Here is a 14,594-nt window from a genome sequence, read left to right on the forward strand (position 1 = left end):
TCCAGTCAGAGGCATGGTGGCAGCTGTTGGGGAGTGAGGTCACTACCTGTCTTTGAGAGGCGTTGGCCATCCCTGCTTTGGAGATTGCCACCAAGATCTCAGGTGGGTCCAGGTATCCAATAAATTTTTGTGGCTAGTTATCTATTTTGAGGTTTAATTATGAGTCTCTGTAACAAGGTTCCTAGGTGAACTTACATGATGGTGGTGGTGGGACATGGTTAGTTGCTGGGGCTTCTGGAAGTATGGGAAGGTGGGGGGAGGTTACTCACCCCGACTCCAAAAAGGTACAGAATTTTCAACAAAAAAACTCCCCCTCTTTCATGTACCTGAAATTTTCAGCAGGTTACTATTACTGTGGACTCATTTGTGAGGCGGTGAGGTTCAGCTGGAGCCATGGCAGCAGCTCTTCTCAAATGCTCTTGTGTCTTGGGGTAGTGGCATTTCTGAACCTCTTGGGAGTTCTTTCTTTCTTTTGGAGACATCTTCATATTGTTTTCCAGATGACTGAACAGATCACATTGCCAACAGTAGTGTGTGAGAATTATTTTTCATTCATCTCCATGAACACAGATTTTTTTCGAGGTTTGTTTGTTTTAGTGGGGGAGGGAGGTGGGTAGAGGGAGCACACTCAGTGGTGCTCAGGGATTGTTCTTATACCTGCACACAAGGACCATTCCTGCACTCCCAGTTATGATAAGGAACCATATGTGGTACCAAGGATGAAACTCTGGTTGGCTACATTCAAAGCAAACACCCTGCCTGCTGTACTCTCCTATCTCTCTCTGGTTCCATGTATTTTTGATAGATACGTTTTTAATGCTGAGATGCTACCTCATTATCATGATTTGATATTCCTGATAATAAGTGACATTAGCACTTATTATCATCTGTCTACATGCCATCTGTTTTCAGAGAATTGTCTGGTGATATCCTATCCCCATTTTACAATAGGGATATTAGATTTTTTTGTTGTTTATATATGTGGGTACCTTATATATTTTGTATTTTAACCTTTAACCCTTTATGTGACATAGTGTGTGCAAGTATTTTCTTCCATTTGGTAGGAAGTCTTTTAATTTTAGCTTGGGCCACTCTTGCCATAGAGAAAATATTTAACTTGATGCAGTCATATTTATTTCTTATTTTATTTATTTTTAAATAAAGTATCAAAGCACCATCATTTACATAGTTAAATCATAGTGAGATTCAGGTGTACAATGTTCTAGCACCAATCCCAACACCAGAGTTAACTTTGCTCCAATTGTTCCAGGTTTCCTTCCATTCCCACCTGCCTTCTTGACATGCACATTTTAAAGTTTGGTGTCATACTTTGAATTCCATATTTATACTATGTTGTCTCTGTAGTTTAGATATATGAATATATTACTTCTTTGCTTGAGGTCCTCCCTAAGCCTATCTACTAACATCTATCCCTTCTTGCTTCCCCTCTACATCCTACAGGCTTATTTCTTTCCCTATTTATAGTATCTGTGATCGAGAGTCAAGGATAATCTGGGTACCCTGCCTTTGGTATCATGCATTCCTCGTCTTGTTATTCTTCTATATATCACAGATAAGTGAGATCATGCTGTATTTGTCCTATTTGTGACTCATTTACTTAGAATTATAGCCTCTAGTTCTATTCAACTTTCAGTAAATTGTATGATTTCATCCTTGCAGCTGCATATTATTACATTTAGAAACATTGTTTTCAATCTTATTTTCATTATCCACACATCTGTAATTGGACACTTTGATTGTTCCCATATCCTATCTATTGTGCTGAATGCTACATTGTATGTTGGTGTGCATATGTTCTTTTGAATTTTTTGTGTATGTTGGAATTTCACTAAGATTTTATTGAGGATTTTAGCATAAATATTCATCAGATAGATTGGTCTGAAATATTTAAAGTAGTGTATCTGCTTGGGGAATTAGTATAATCTTGTTTCATAGAAACTTGGGAAGAATTTGTATTTCTGCAATATTTTGGAAGAGTTTGAGAAGTAAATGTAGGTAAGTTTTCTTTGAAAGTCTGATGAAAGTCAATAATAAACTCATCAGGAACTGTACTTCTGTGTGTTACCCTTAATTACTGTTTTTAGTTCTTTGCTTGTGATTGTCCTGTTCAGGTACTTTCCACCTTATTAGATTTGGAAAGAATGATTTTAAAAATCTAAACGGGCTGGAGCAATAGTCCAATGGGTAGGGCATTTGCCTTGCACACGACTGGCCCAGATATGATTCCCAGCAACCCATATGGTCCCCTGAGCAGCGCCAGGAGTAATTCCTTAGTGTATAAGCCAGGAGTAACCCCTGAGCATCACCAGGTGTGACCCAATAGGCAAAAAAAAAAAAATCAGAACATTTCTTTTAGATTCTTCATCTTAATGGAGTAGAATTCTTCATAGTAACTATCATGACATTTTGCATTTTTGAGGAGTATGTTGTAATTTCTCCCCTTCCATCTTCGTCTATTTGGGTCTTTTTCTTTTTTGCCTTGTGAATCTTGACAAAGGTTTATTAATCTTGTTTGTTAATTTGAAGAACCGGCAGGTGGTTTTATTGACTCATTGTATGTTTTTCATACCATTGATTTCTACTCTAATTTTTATTATTTTCTTATCTGTACTACCTTTGAGATTCATTTGTTCCTCTTTCTCCATGTTTTTAAAATGTTTAAAAATTGATAGAGGGTTTTCTTCTTGTCTAACCTAGGTCTGTATTGCTATGAATTTTCCCATTAGTACAGCTTTTGCTGTGTCTCACACATTCTTATAATTTATTTCTTCATTCTTATCATTTTCCTTGAATCTTTTTATTTCCATTTTGATTTCCTCTTTAATTCAGTTATAGTTTAGCAGTGTTTTGTCCAGCTCCCACTTTTTTTGAGTTTTGATCCATATTTTCTGATGATTTCTTCTTAAGTTGTGTATGTATCTTTGTATAAATTGAATGCTATTTGTTCTAAGTATGACTATCCAACTATTTTCTCTGCTTTTTTATCCTATTGAGTGGTGCTCAGGGCTTACTCCTGATTCTGAACTCAGGGAACACTACTGAAAAGGTTCAGGGGAATATATGTAATGTCAGTGAGTGAACTCAAATTTTCTTTTGCAGGGCAAATGTCCACACAGATGTAACACTAATTTGGACTAGTTTTTAAAATTTTGTCTACTAGATTTTGCGTGATTATTTTCCCATCTTTTTGCTCTTAGTCTGTGTTTTTTCTGTAAATTTAGGTGAGTTTCCTGTGAATAGCAAATAGAATTTGTTTTCTATTCCATCCAGTCACTTTGTGCCTCTTAATAGAGGAATTTAGTCTATTTAGAAATCATTGCTATACTAATAACTTTTGTTGATAGAAAGTACCATGTTGCCCATTTTCTCTGTGTGCGATTCAGCTATTTTTTCTATTTGCCTTTTTATATTTTTATAGGTGGTCTTTTAGTAGTTCTTGCAGGGTTCCTTAGTTCTAGTGAATGCCTCTATCTCTTTTCTGTCTAAAAATGTTTTTTTTTAATCTCCCCTAAATACAAATGACAGTTTTACAGGGCAGTGTGCTCAAAGATGGAAAATGTTTTCTTTCAGTACTTTGAATTTTTCATCGCATTCTTTTTTTCTGATCTGTTGTGGCTCATATGCTATTTTCCTGTATTTAATGTTTTTCCTCTCTATTGATGTTTTAAGTAGTCTGTCTCTCTCCTTCTGCTACTTTGATTGTGATGTGCTTTGGTGTTGTTCTGTTTGAGTCTGTTTCTATGCATACTCTTTAGCCTCTTGAATCTGTGTAGAAATTTTCCTCCAAAGATTGAGGGAAATATTCCAGTAGTCATTTCTACCCTTTTTTCCCTCTTATATTGTCACTTAATTGTTTATGAGTTGCATTTTGTCTTCAAGATTGGTGATGTAGCTTTCCATATTTAGAATTGTACTACTGTGGCTTGTTATTCTATTCTTTATTTTTCAATACTATTTGTATAATTCTTTCATGGTTTGAATTTCAACTCAAATTCTTCTTTGAGTTGATTGAATTTATCTTCCAATGATTGCTTAATTTCCATTGCTGGTGGTTGTTTATTTTCATTGCCATCTCCCACTGCAGATTTGATTTTGGTCTCCCTTACCCAGGCTTGGTATTTTGAGAAACTGGAGATGTACTTGGACTTAGCAGTCTTTGTCTACCAATAGAAGTACAATAGTAGCAAGGAATTTTTGGTATCCGCATGGTAATGGGTATTCTTTTATTCTATTAGGACATGTGAAGGATGGCTCCAGGAATTCAGAAGGCCCCAAATTTAAGAGGGGGACTGTCTTTCTCCTGGTGGAGTGGGGCCCTTCACTTTACTGGCAGGGAGGTTTTTGTAGCAATATCTCATGATCTTTTGTATTTTAGAGAATTCTATTGTAATTTTCCCCCTTTATCTGTGTTCTTATTTATTTTGGTACTTTCTCTTTTTTCTCCTCATTAATGTGGCCATTTTATTTATTCATCTTGTTTATTTTCTGAAAGAAATTATTCTCCTGGTATTATTGACTTGGTATTGTTTTCTTTGTTCATTTATCATTGATTTATCCTATAATTTTCATTTTATCCTTCTATTAATTTTGGAATTCATTTATTAGTTTTTACAATTTGTGTTTAGGTTGTTGATTTGAGTTTATAAGAATATTTTATAATTTATAATTATAAATTGATGTTTTATATTTTATAATTTATAAGTATATTTCCTAATGTAAGCCCGTATTACTATGGATTTCTCTATTAGTACAGCTTTCTGGTGCCCCATCATCGGTAATAGTCTGCTTCCTTATTACTATTCATTTTGAGGAGTCTTTTTATTTCTTCTTTGAGTGCATCTTTGATTCAGTTGTTATTGAGCAACGTTTTATTCGCTTTCCAAATGGTATCACCCTGCCAAATCCCTCTCTTAACGTTGATGATCACTTCCTTGTAGAATTGTGTGATCCTGGTGGTAAATCCGTAATACAGCTCATGGAAGATCTTGATGTACTGAGTTTGAAAACCTGTTTTGCTAGGGTTTAGAGACTGCTTCAGTCTCAACAGAATAAAAGGCCTTCTTTATATCAATGAACGTTAGACAGAGTGGTGTCTTGAACTCTTGTGAAACTTCAATTGCTCTTAAGTTTAGCAATAATAATAGATAAGTTCTAATTGGTTGATCTCACCACCAATAAATAATGTCTATTCACATCTCTTTATTCCCTTTTGTTCTAATGTAACTTGATCTCATATAATTATAGCTCTTTCTGCTTTGTAAAATCTCCTTTCCATTGGCTTGCATAACTGTTTTTCATCTTTTCACTCTGATTCTGCTTTTATTCTGCCAGCAACAGGAGTTGGACATTGTTTCCTGATCCATCCAGGCACTCTATTTTTTCTGGGAGAGTTCAGACAGTTGAAACTCAAAGAAATTGCTAATAGAAACAAATCTGTTGCCCTTTTTTATGGAGATGTTTTAGTTTTAATTGTTTAATTTTGTTGTTTCCCTAATAGACCCTTTCAGCTTTTATTCTGTTAATATTGATCTTCTCATATTTGCTCTTCTTATTCAAACGTTCTTTCTCATTTTGTGCATTTATGAATAAATTGGTTTTTCATCATCATACTGTCATCACTGTTATCTCATTGTTTATTGATTTACTCGAGCGGTCACCAGTAACGTCTCCTTTTGTCCCAGCCCTGAGATTTTAGCAGCATCTCCTTACTCATCTTTCCCAATGCTGCTGTTTTGGAAGCTCTTTCAGGGTCAGAGGAATGAGACTTGTTGTTTTTACTATTTATGGCATATCAAATATTCTATGGTAGATTGCCAGGCTCTATCATGCTGATTTTTTGTATTGTACATTAAATCGTAATAATAATATGTCTGGAATATTCATATCACATATACATATGAGGATAACAGACTTATACTTTTTTTTACTGGATAATTGTATTTTATTTAATTTTTTAAATTTTGAAACTGAGTCATAGTGGTATACACAATTACAAAGTTGTTTACAATTGGGTTTCAGTCATCCAGTGTTCCAACACCTCTCCCTTCCCCAGTGTACATTTCCCAACAACAATGGTCTCTGTTCTCCCCCTATCCCTGCTAGCCTCTATGGGAGGCACTTTTCTTCTGGCTGTCTGTCTCTGTCTATCTCTCTGTCTCTCTCTGTCTCTGTATCTTTCTTTCTCTCTCTCCCCTCTCGCTCTTTCCTTTTTTTTGTTTTTTTTCCTTGTAAGTAGTTTTATTTTTATTTATTTATTTTTTAAAATTTATTTATTTTCAATTAGAGAATCACCGTGAGGGTACAGTTACAGATTTATACACTTTTGTGCTTATACTTCCCTCATACAAAGTTCGGGAACCCATCCCTTCACCAGTGCCCATTCTCCATCACCCGTAAACTCAGCGTCCCTCCCATCCTCCCAAATACCATCTCCCCCCCACCCCACCCTGCCACTGTGGCAGGGCATTCCCTTCTGTTCTCTCTCTCTATTTAGCTTCTACGACCCGCAATAAAGGTGTTGAGTGGCCGCTGTGCTCAGTCTCTAGCCCTCATTCAGCCCGCAACTCCCTTCCCCCACAAGGCCTTCGACTACAATATAGTTGGTGATCTCTTCTCTGAGTTGCCCTTTCCCCAGAACGTGAGGCCAGCCTCGAAGCCATGGAGTCAACCTACTGGTACTTATTTCTACAGTTCTTGGGTGTTAGTCTCCCACTCTGTTATTCTATATACCATAGATAAGTGCAATCTTTCTATGTCTGTCTCTCTCTTTCTGACTCATTTCACTCAGCATGAAACTTTTCATGCCCATCCACTTAACTACAAAATTCTTGACCTCCTTTTTTCTAAGAGCTGCATAGTATTCCATTGTATAGATGTACCAAAGTTTCCTCAACCAGTCATCCGTTCTCGGGCATTCGGGTTTTTTCCAGATTCTGGCTATTGTAAACAGTGCTGCGATGAACATACATGTGCAGATGTCGTTTCGATTATAATTTTTTGCCTCTCTGGGATATATTCCCAGCAGTGGTTTTGCTGGGTCGAATGGGAGTTCAATATCTAATTTTTTGAGAATCGTCTAAATTGTTTTCCAGAAGGGCTGAACCAGTCGGCATTCCCACCAGCAGTGAGGAAGGGTCCCTTTCTCCCCACATCCTCTCCAACAGCGGTTGCTTTTGTTCTTTTGGATGTGTGCTAGTCTCTGTGGTGTGAGGTGGTATCTCATGGTTGTTTTGATCTGCATCTTTCTGATGATTAGTGATGTAGATCACTTTTTCATGTGCCTTTTGGCCATTCGTATCTCTTCCTTGGGAAAGTTTCTGTTCATTTCTTCGCCCCATTTTTTGATGGGGTTGGATGTTTTCTTCTTGTAGAGTTCAACCAGTGCTTTATATACCATTGATATCAACCCCTTATCTGATGGGTATTGTGTAAATATCCTTTCCCATTCTGTGGATAGTCTTTGGATTCTGGTCACTGTATCTTTTGCGGTGCAGAAGCTTTTTAGTTTAATGTAGTCCCATTTGTTGATCTCTGTTTTTACTAGATTGCTTAGTTCCATGTCACCTTTGAAGATACCCTTATCTTCAATATCGTGGAGGGTTTTGCCGACCTTGTCTTCAATGTACCTTATGGTTTGTGGTCTAATGTTGAGGTCTTTAATCCATTTTGATCTGACTTTTGTGCATGGTGTCAGGTCAAGGTCTAAACCCATTTTTTTGCACGTGGTTGTCCAGTTGTGCCAGCACCATTTGTTAAAGAGGCTTTCCTTGCTCCACTTCACATCTCTTGCTCCCTTATCAAAGATTAGATGATCATACATTTGGGGTTGTGTGTAGGGATATTCCACCCTGTTCCGTTGGTCTACAGCTCTGCCTTTGTTCCAGTACCATGCTGTTTTAATTGTTACTGCTTTGTAGTAAAGTTTGAGGTTGGGGAGGGTGATGCCTCCCATTTTCTTTTTCCCAAGAATTGTTTTAGCTGTCCGTGGACGTTTGTTATTCCATATGAATTTTTGGATTGCTTGATCCATTTCTTTGAAGAATGTCATGGGTATACTTATAGGGATCGCATTGAATCTGTATAATGCTTTAGGGAGTATTGCATTTTGACAACATTGATTCTCCCTATCCACGAGCAGGGTATATGTTTCCATTTCCTCATGTCCTCTTTGATTTCATGGAGTAGCGTTTTGTAGTTTTCTTTGTAAAGGTCTTTTACTTCCTTGGTTAAGCTGATTCCGAGGTACTTGATTTTCTGGGGCACGATTGTGAATGGGATTGCTTTTTTCATGTCCCTTTCCTGTGCCTCATTGTTTGCATATAAGAAGGCCATGGATTTTTGGGTATTGATTTTGTAGCCTGCTACTTTACTGTATAAGTCTATTGTTTCAAAGAGTTTCTTAGTAGAGGCTTTAGGCTTCTCTAGATATAGTATCATGTCGTCTGCAAATAGTGAGAGTTTGATTTCTTCCTTTCCTATCTGGATGCCCTTAATCTCTTTTTCTTGTCTAATAGCTATCGCAAGTACTTCCAGTACTATATTGAAGAGGAGTGGTGAGAGTGGGCATCCTTGTCTTGTGCCTGATCTCAGAGGAAAGGCCCTTAGTTTATCCCCGTTGAGGATAATGCTTGCCGTAGGCTTGTGATAGATGGCTCGACTATTTGAGGAAAGTTCCTCCAAACCCCATTTTGGCGAGGGTTTTCATCATGAAAGGATGTTGGATCTTGTCAAATGCTTTCTCTGCATCTATTGATATGATCATATGGTTTTTATCTTTACTTTTGTTGATATGCTGGATTATGTTGATTGATTTCCGAATGTTAAACCATCCTTGCATCCCTGGGATGAATCCCACTTGGTCGTGATGTATGATCTTTTTGATGAGTTGTTGGATCCTATTTGCTAATATTTTGTTGAGGATCTTCGCATCGGTGTTCATCAGGGAAATTGGTCTGTAATTTTCTTTCTTAGTGGTGTCTTTGTTTGCTTTTGGTATTAGGGAGATATGTGCTTCATAGAAACTGTTTGGGAGAGTTCCTGTTTTTTCAATTTCCTGGAAACGTTTGAGGAAAACAGGCAATAGGTCTTCTTTAAATGTTTGGAAGAATTCGCCCGTGAAACCATCTGGGCCTGGGCTTTTGTTTTTGGGGAGGATTTTGATTACAGTTTCAATTTCCTTAACATTGATGGGTCTATTCAGGTATTCCAGGTCTTCTTTCTTCAGTGTTGGGAGATTGTAGGAATCAAGGAATCCATCCATTTCTTTTAGGTTCTCCTTTTTTGTGGCGTAAAGACCTTGAAAGTAGTCTCTAATGATCTTTTGAATCTCACTGGTTTCTTTTATGATGTCCCCCTTTTCATTTCTGATTCGATTTATTAGAGTTTTCTCTCTTTCTTTCTTTGTGAGTCTTGCTAGCGGTTTATCAATCTTATTTATTTTCTCAAAGAACCAACTCTTTGTTTCATTGATCTTTCGGATTGTTTTTTTGGTTTCAATGTCATTAATTTCTGCTCTAATTTTTATTATTTCTTTCTTTCGGTCTGGTTTGGAGTCCTTTTTCTGGTCCTTTTCTAAGTTTTTGAGCCGTGAAGTCAAGCTATCTATGTAGGTCCTTTCTTCCTTCCTGAGGAATGCTTGGAGAGCTATAAATTTTCCCCTTAACACGGCTTTAGCTGCGTCCCATAGGTTTTGGTAGCTCGTGTCTTCATTCTCATTTGTTTCTAAGTATCTTTTGATTTCTTCCTTGATTTCCTTCCTGATCCACTCATTGTTCAACATTGAATTGTTTAATTTCCAGGTGTTTGATTTGATTTTCCGTATTTGTGAGTGGTTAGCTTCTATCTTCAATGCATCATGGTCTGAAAGGATGGTTGATACAATTTCTATTTTTCCGATTCTATTGAGGTATGTTCTGGGGCCCAGTACATGGTCTATTTTAGAAAATGTTCCGTGTGCACTGGAAAAGAATGTGTATTCTTTCTTTTTGGGGTGTAAGGCCCTGTATAGGTCTATTAGGCCTCTCTCTTCAATTTCTTCTTTCAGAGTCAGTGTTTCCTTATTGAATTTTGTTCTTGTCGATCTATCTAGAGGCGATAAGGCCGTATTGAAGTCTCCGACTACAATTGTGCTGTTAGTGATGTCCTCTTTGAAGTCTGTTAGGAGTTGTTTTAAATATTTAGCCGGTCGTTCGTTAGGAGCATATACGATTAAGAGTGTGAATTCTTCCTGTTGTACATATCCCTTGATAAACAGAAAATGACCTTTGCTGTCCCTTTTGATCTTTTTCATCCTGAAATCTATGTTGTCGGATACCAGGATGGCCACTCCAGCTTTTTTAAGGGGGTTGTTTGCTTGCAGGATTGTTTTCCATCCTTTGACTTTGAGTCTATGTTTATTCTGTTTGTTCAGGTGTGTTTCTTGCAGGCAACAGAATGTTGGGTTTAATATCCGGATCCATTTAGCCACTCTGTGTCTCTTGATAGGTGCATTTAGGCCATTGACATTGAGAGAGATTATTGTGATGTGGTTTTGTGTCATCTTTCTGTGGAATTTGTTGTTGTTATGGAGCTCCTCTTTGTCTTACAGTAGCCCCTTTAGATCTTCTTTCAAGATTGGTTTTGAGTCTATGAAGTTCCTGAGCTGTTGTTTATCCGAGAAACAGTGTATGGTTCCTTCGAGTTTGAGTGAGAGTTTAGCCGGATAAAATATTCTTGTGAGGCATTCATTTCATTGAGTTTTTTCACTATGTCCCACCATTGTCTTCGGGCTCGGAGGGTTTCTTCTGACAGATCGGCTGTAAATCTGAGGGGTGCTCCTTTGTATGTGATTTCCTTCCTTGACCTTGCTGCTTGCAGAATTGTGTCTCTATCCATGGTATCCATTATTCTGACTATGATATGCCTTGGGGTCTTTTTATTCGGGTCTCTTTTTGTTGGTACTCTTCAGACTCCTTGTATCTGGATGCCTGCCTTCTCCAGCTCTGGGAATTTCTTAGCAATGATGTCTTTGACTGTGTTTTTTCATTGGGGTTACTTCCCTGTGGTTCTGGTACTCCAATGATTCTTATGTTATTCCTCTTGAAGTCATCCCCCAGGGCTCTGATTCGCTGTATAGCCATTTTGAGGTCTTTGGCCATGATTTGTTGTTGTCTATAAGCTTTCTGCAGCTCATCTTCCAGATCTCTGATTCTGTCTTCGGCTGTAGTCATTCTACTGTTGAGGGCATCTAGTGAGATTTTTATTTCATCTACCAATTCCTTTATTTGTGAGACTTCCGTTCGAAGGTTTGAAATTTCTGCTCTCATTTCTTCCTGGATTTTCTTGGTTGACCATTCCAACGCTTCATTCATCTCCTCCCTTATTTTATTGGATGTCTGTTCCATATTTGCTTGGATTAGGTCGACTCTCCTCCAGATTTCCTCTCTGAATTGTTTATCTGAGAGGTCGTAGATGTGAGAAGCCCCTGTTGAGGTTTCTGGTATTTTTTCTTCCCCCTCTCTTCGCGGAGGGGATTTTTGCTGCTTCTTCATATTGTCACAGAAATATAGAGTTGGAACCTTGTAGTTATTTATTCCTCTTCCTTTTTGTGGGTAGAAGAGGCTCCGATTGTGCTAAACTTCCCTTATTCACTGACAGCTTTTATAGTGTCAGCCTAAGCTAATGGCTATTTTGTGTAAGTGTTTGAGATCGCAAAAGTGAATTTTCAAAGAAATACACAGTACTGATTGAGCTGAGGTAGCAAAGAATAACTGAGCTCCGACAGTAGGCCACGCCCACTTTGAGACCACGCCCACTAAGACACAGGCCACCCCCCTAGTGTCTTCCTGTTGAGGGGGGGACGGGAGGTCGTGGCCGAGGGATGGTCCTCGTACCTGAAGGACGTGCGCAGTTACAAAGCCGGTTCGGGAGACGGGGTGCACAGGGCGGGCGGGGAGTGGCTTCAGAAACTCGTGGGACGCAGACGGCAGCGGGAAGCGGGGGACGGGAGGGCGTGCGATAACAGACTTATTCTGAAATGACTGAGAGCACAGTCATTCAGGAAAAACCCTAGATGCCAAAAGCAGTAGTAGTGTTCTATCCATGTTTTCTATGGACAGTATCTGTAGAGTTTAGGGTTCTGGATTAAGAGAATGTGATGGAGTTATGGAAACAACTGTCATCTTTTATCATATACATCTTGAATTTTCCTCTTCTAAGCTCTCTACCTCAATATTTAGTTGCTAAATTTTAAACTGAACCTCCTTGCTAGATAACACTGGATGTCCTTCCTACTTCCGCAGGGAGCTTAGGGTTAATTGAGCTACTCCCACAACAGTGCAACTGAGGCACAACCAATTCCATCAGGCACTAATAATCCTAAATTGCTTTTATCTTTCCTTGATGTCATTTGTATGGTTTCTTTAGCAATGTCCTTTTTGTACAGACACAGGAAGATGCTATGCTATGGGAGTTAATTGACTCAAAAATATATCTCCTCCTGGGCATCCATATTTACTTGACTTAAGCCTAAGTTCCCCCTAGTTCCTATCACTCCAAGAGCAGGGTCTCGACAAGAAACTGAATGGACCCATGGCAAGCTGTGAGATACCCTGGTATTGAAATGGGTCTTGCCAAGTGCCCTAATACTTAACTCTAAGTTAAGAGCACGGTCATGGACAAACTCTGTCATGACCCCAAAGAGGTAACTGAATAAGGACCCTGCTGGGGTTAGGGAGACTAATGTGGTGAGGACTGTGGTCTGGAATATATAGTGAGATATCCTCAGGAAGAACCAAAGTTTAAGCTTGATATATCTCTTACTGGGCTCATACAAAATGGCGTTGCTAGGAATATTAGAAGTAAATTTACTACAATTATTTAAGTGGATAACTAGCTGGGGAAAGAAGAAATCAACACACCCTGAATGGAAGCCCGTCCCAGTCTTTCACTGCCACTCACTCCAAGTCTCCTACTTTCCTGCATGCTAATCTCCTAGTCCCGTATCCAGTCTCAAAGACTTAGTTGTCATCCAATCCCGCACCCCCAAGTTCAGAGTAGCAATGCGCATAGCACAATCACTAGATGTAAAGCTCTTTCTTCCAGGGACACTCTTCTTCACGGAAGCCTGTCTCATGTGCTTGGGGGAAAGATATTTGGGATGAAAAGGGACCACTAACTCAATGATGGTTGGAGGGATCGCTTGGGGTGGGAGATGTGTGCTGAAAGTAGACTAAGGACCAAACATGATGGCATCTCAGATCTGTATTGCAAAACATGATACCCGAAAGTGGGGTGCCAAGGATTGAACCTGGGTCAGCCATGTACAAAGCAAGCACCCACCCTGTACTCTCTCTCTCTTTCTCTCTCTCTCTCTCTCTCTCTCTGGTCCACTGCAACTGTCATCTTTCCATTAAATTAACATCATAATGGAAAACAAATCATTTTATAGTTTCATTTTGTTTTCTGCCATATGCATGCTCTGAAGTTTAGTCATTCATCATACTTACATGATTGAGACTCTGTAAACACTGAGATAAAGTCTGAAAAGGTCAATATGTGATTTCTAGAAGTATCAGAAGTTTTCCTACAGATATGCCAGAGCTTCCCTTGAGAGTAATCCAAAATATTTGAAGACCACATTTATTTACTGATTGTTCTATGCTGTCTGGTCTCCTGCCTCCTGCCACAGGGCAGGGAAGACTATTACCTACCAATTTGTGGCTAGCCAGTGACCAGCTATGAGTGAAAATGTGTAACTTCCATTTTTTTGGTGGAATCTGCACAAGCAAAGCACCTTCCCCTGAATTGCTGCTTACCCATTTACTTGAGACACACAACACCTCAGTTACAGAAATGGGAGCTTTCAGATGATGCAGTTATTCTCTAGAGAAAATAGGGTAAAGAGAAAGAAAGAAAGAAAGAAAGAAAGAAAGAAAGAAAGAAAGAAAGAAAGAAAGAAAGAAAGAAAGAAAGAAAGAAAGAAAGAAAGAAAGAAAGAAAGAAAGACAGGAAGGAAGGAAGGAAGGAAGGAAGGAAGGAAGGAAGGAAGGAAGGAAGGAAGGAAGGAAGGAAGGAAGGAAGGAAGGAATGAAGGAAGGAGGGAAGGAGGGAAGGAGGGAAGGAAGGAAGGAAGGAAGGAAGGAATGAAGGAAGGAAGGAGGGAAGGAGGGAAGGAGGGAAGGAAGGAGGGAGGAAAGGAGAGAGGAAAGGAGGGAGAGAAGAAAGGAAGGAAGGAAGAAGGAAGGAAGAAGGATGCAAAGAAGGAAAGAAAGAAAAAAGAAATACAGAAAGAAAGAAAGAAATCCTGGCAAAAGAGATAGGATAGTGGGTAAGGCACCTGTCTTGCATGCAGCTGTTTTGAGTTTCATACCTAGAAACCCATATGGTCCCCAAGCCCCACTCAAAGTGCTCCCTGAATGGAGAGCCAAGAGTTAGCCCTGAGCATCATCAGATGTGACCCCAAACAAAATATGCACCAAAGAGCTCTTGATTAAAATAAAAACTACAGGATGGTGACTAAAAAATATAAATGCATGCACATGTGGAAGGGTGATATGATGATGTGTGTTCACGGGCTCTCGGGCGGTTCTCTCTCT

Source organism: Sorex araneus, chromosome 1 (genome assembly GCF_027595985.1).
Source record: "Sorex araneus isolate mSorAra2 chromosome 1, mSorAra2.pri, whole genome shotgun sequence".
Classification (NCBI taxonomy): Eukaryota; Metazoa; Chordata; class Mammalia; order Eulipotyphla; family Soricidae; genus Sorex; species Sorex araneus.